General features: G+C 36.5%; 1 long non-coding RNA gene across 2 annotated transcripts; it reads right to left on the bottom strand.

Moving 5' to 3' along the window:
* Nucleotides 1–1256: 1256 nt before the first annotated feature.
* Nucleotides 1257–4332, bottom strand: LOC132992579 (uncharacterized). Of its 2 annotated transcripts, none has more exons than XR_009676349.1 (3): nucleotides 3957–4332; nucleotides 2697–2848; nucleotides 1257–2413 (listed from the first exon to the last, which is right to left on the bottom strand). It is a non-coding gene; the product is annotated as an uncharacterized LOC132992579 (long non-coding RNA). The 2 variants fall into 2 exon arrangements; XR_009676350.1 differs by having other exon boundaries at nucleotides 1258–2088.
* Nucleotides 4333–4758: the final 426 nt, after the last annotated feature.

Here is a 4758-nt window from a genome sequence, read left to right as displayed (position 1 = left end):
GGGAAAAGCAGTTCTTTTCAGTGTACTGAATCAGTAGAATCAGTTCAGTAAAGTGATTCGTTTAAAAGATTCGTTCACCGAATCGTTTAGTACTTCTCAGAATTTAATAAGCTGAAACACGGCCGAACGTTTAGTTCTGCACTCAAAGAAATCATTTGTTGGGTGAACGTAATAAAATTATGGGAAGAATTTCCACCTAATTAAAATGCTTTCATTTAGCGAGACACAATTTTGTTGAACCAACTAATTGTAAATATGTTGAGTGAACATAAAGTATTAGCGTTACCACTACTTATTTGCAATGTTTGGGTCCAACTTAATTTGTAAAAGTTGTTTCAACATATTTACTAAGGAAGGATCTGACTCAATTGTCTTGGGTCACATTAACTTGTATAATATGATTATGGATAACTTATTTTGACATGGTAGGTACAGCTACATTTTTTAAGTGGTACAATAACACTAATTAATCATGCTGACTGAACAACACTTAAGTTCAATCATCAGAAATTATTTACTGTGAGACAAACCTTTTTATCATGTGAAAATAAACTCTAAAATAGTAATTATTCAGAAAAACACACGTTTGACATATCAAGAATGTTTACATTTAGCAGTCTAAACGTGTCAACTTAGTTTACCCCCAGTTGGTGTCAAGTTTGGAGAAAGACAACACAACAGACTGGATTTGTTGGAATAGAACTGTATTCCCAATAACAAGGACTTTCACAGCATCTTGAAAACATGCTTACAGGTGTGAAAATACAGCAACCAGATTCAACCTTTGAAATGCTGACAGATTGTGCATTATGCTATCTGTTTTAAAAAATAAGCAGACAAGCAATACAATCACAAAACTGGGGACCACTGTCTGAACCTGCCCCCTGTTAATCTCCCACATTCAGCCTAAACATCCAAAATGTTTCCATTATATAAAATGTATTAAGAAGAAAATCAGGCAGAAGCTTCGGTTGAAAATGGATCTTGACTTGGTAGCCATTAAAATAAGTGCTTTTTTGCTATGATGCAGTCTGCATCATACATTCCTTCAAATTGTTCAAAGACTTTAAGTAGAAAACCATTTAACAGTGCATCATTAAGTGTCAACATTTAATATGGAAACCTACGGTTGCCCTGAAGTGCAAATCACAACGGCAAATCAGAAAACACAACAACAAATGCTGTTGTGTTTTCTGATTTGTTGTTGTGTTTTCTGATTTGTTGTCGTGTTTTCTGTTTCGTTGTTGTGTTTTGCACTTCAGGGCCACCATAGAAACCAATATTAAACAGAAAATATCCTCAAAATTGAGGAATTTTTGCAGCCTTGTCAGGTTCTCATTTATACTACTAAGAAAACACTGTGCATAAATCAACAGATAGGAAACCAAAATGTTCATTAAATGTAGTTTTGAATATCGGAATACTGAACTCTTGTACAGTACAGTAGCTGTTTTCAAAATCACTCAATTACCCATAGTATTACCAAATCCTGGTAATACCATACTGGTTACCAATAAAATAAACAACATTTTACAAAGTTATGTGCAGATGAAACTCTGGCAACTCATAGCAAAGAAAAATGTTGTGAGGAAAAAATGAAAAAGCAGCACTGTGCAACATTTGAAGTACTAAACAGAACTAAATCTATATGCAACAGTTTCTTTTGAAATTACTCTGTTCATTTTTGGTTTCTCTGAGGAACATTTCAAGCCAAAATCCTTTCTCTCAAACAGCAACAGTTGACCTTTTGGTCACTCTACAGTGGATCACGTACGTGAAAGCAGGCTTTTCAGTGCTTGAGCTTTTCTTGAGAGTCGGTTTCCATCAAGCTCCATGATGATCTTCTGCAGAGCTTCGAAGGTGTATCTTAGCTCTGAAGGGTAGCTGAGGTTGAGTGCGTAGACCAGAGCGAACAGCATCGCAACAGCAAATGGGACATTCCCCAAATCATCCAGAACTTGGACACCCTCCAAGATGATACCCACATCGTCTGGGTTATCCTCTGTCTCTGCACCCTCTTTTCAAATGGCATAGAATCCAAAGATCATCTCCTTCATTTCAGCCTGGTTGAGTTAGAACATCTGCGTCCTGTAGGGGGGAAAAAAAACAAAACAAAATAAAGAAGACAATTTTCATTCATGTTATACTAGTGCCTTTTAATAAATGTAAACAAGACAACTGTAAACAGCTATTATTCATTGACTTTACATAATCAAAGACTATAACGGCATTGTCTTTTTTTAGTGAATGACAAATGTCAGAGTAAGGCCTGGAGGACAAAAACTAAATTCCATACCATGTAATCTTTCACCAACTTCTCGGGCTCTTCGTTGAGGTACACGCACAGGGCTTTGAGGATACACTCTCTTCTGGCATCAATGATGTTGGTCTGAGGAGTCTCAGTGAAAGTATGCTACAAAACATAAAAAATAAGGAACCCCGTTTTCAATAATGAGGAGAGTAGATGTAACAAACATAATACAACATTGTACAAACAAATTTTCAAGTCTAAATCCTAACTTTTCAAATTAAAAATCTGTGCAAATCTTTAGTTTTCATTAAATAATGTGTAATTTATCAGAGAAAAATGTTGATCTAATCAAATTTCTACTCTTTAAATGTCAAGTTTTCTAAAAACAAAATTGAAGGTATTAAAGCTGTACAGGTTTGACAGTCTATAATTTCTATTACCATACCTGGAATAAGGGAACCATTATGCTCCTGATCTTTCTTCCTTGAGTGCCACCTTTCTTGCCAAACACTCTGATAAAGTGTGAAGAGTTAGTATCCAGCCCAGAGAAGACCCTCGACACCAGACTGACTGTTGTAATCCTCTTGAATTCTGCAGCTACCTTAACACAGAAGCCAGGTTATAAATCATGACACTGAAGCATCTATTTAGTTAAATAATTGTCATCTTTCACCAAATCAAATGGGGGGAAATAAAAACAGTGACACATACAAACATATTTTTCCATCAAATCTTACACTTACATTAACAGCTAAAATTACTAAGTGTAGAGGATATATAAACCCTATGGGAGCAGACTGTTGCTATGGCAACAATCAGATTGAAAATGCACTGAAACATTCAATAATGGACTGTAGAGACTGTTGACAGGAGGACATTTGATCATGATTTATGACATATTATATTTAAGCGCTGTAAAACAATCTCAAAAATAAACTCCGTTAACTACAGGTTTTGTGATGCATTTATCTCGTTTCAATAATGTGGAAAACATTATTTACACTTATATCATATATCAGGTCTATACCGTGTTCTTTTATTTAACAGACTAAATAGCCTTATGTTATTTATCGTGTTTACATGACGGGGTGTCAGTTCTGTCTCTACATCGCGCACACACACGGAGCCGAGCACATCCGTATAGAGACAGGAAATAACCAGAAGAAACGCAGAAAAAATAAAACCTTTTTAAGCGCTCCCAGGGTCATCTCTGTGAAGATGGCAACACTCGCTCTCCTGTGAGTTCTCCCCTCCCCAACACTGAGGCTGTTTTATCAGGAAAAAATAAATAATTCATTTCCCGCTTTGTGAATTTTTGTAAAAAAAAAAAAAAACATTGCCATAAATGACTATCTTACCGCACAAACAGGTTGGAAGACAAAATTATAAACCCCGCTGGCGCCCATGATCCTGAACTTCAGCTGAAAATGACCACTTTTGCTTCAGCCACGAGTTATAGTTTGCAGGCTAGTGAACAGCAAATTGTCATTTAATCACTAATTTACCTACATACCAACAAACTTACTCATCTACTGTCACACGTGATGTTTAAAAGTTAACAGTTTCTTCTGTTAAAAACTATGCTTAAACTAGCTAGCAGACATAGTTAGCTGTGCAAATGGTGACAGTCGGAAATATATAAATACACTGAAATAAATAAATAAATAAATAAATAAATAACACACAATAGAAAGGGGAAAATAACTTACTGATTAATAAATTTCTCCACCGAGATGGTTTAAATTTTGATGGATGGAAATAGATTGAAACTGTTGTCAATCTCCCGCTCCCAACTCCCGGTAATGGCTCTTCTTTGCCAGAAGCATGCTGCATTGGCTGATGAATGGGGCCTGTCGCACATTACTGCCACCTTCTGCTCTGGAGAGGTATTGCAGATGGGATTCCTACCTAAACCCATTAGGTTGTGGTGACATAAAGCATTCTTGTAGTTTTAAAATTTTTGCATGACATGCTAAAACTACATGATTTAAAAACGTTTAACCACTAAACATGAATTAATATATTAGAAACTACATCTTATACTTATGTTGATTAAACAGACACCCATGTTGCTTTTTTTGAGTGTGCTCGTGATCGTACTGAGAACAGCCGGTGGTGAATAATAAACCAATGAGCTGAGAATTTAGTTGGATAAAGTTACAGTTTGCAAACTGAAAGCAGCTAAAACAATCACATTTATTTTCCCCGACCGTTCTGTTCAGTACGTTCAGTACAAGAAGAGGAAGAGAGTGACTCGGAGGCGGAGCTGAGAGGAAGAGCGGAGCTCTCGTTCAGTTCATTCATTGAACCTCCGAGTCACTCTCTTCCTCTCAGTACGTTCACTGAACCAATCACTGACTGAACGTGAACGAGCGAGACTGCGAGTCACCAGCCTCAGTCACACACACACTGTACTGACTGAAACACGATCGTTAGTGGATGTTAAAACAGTCAGCTGAGTGAAATTAAGTTGGATATAAAAGCCGTTTGCAAACTGACAGCAGCTA

This window comes from Labrus mixtus, chromosome 17 (genome assembly GCF_963584025.1).
Source record: "Labrus mixtus chromosome 17, fLabMix1.1, whole genome shotgun sequence".
Classification (NCBI taxonomy): Eukaryota; Metazoa; Chordata; class Actinopteri; order Labriformes; family Labridae; genus Labrus; species Labrus mixtus.
Note: the sequence above shows the minus strand (reverse complement) of the source record. Positions and strands in the feature narration are given on the sequence as shown.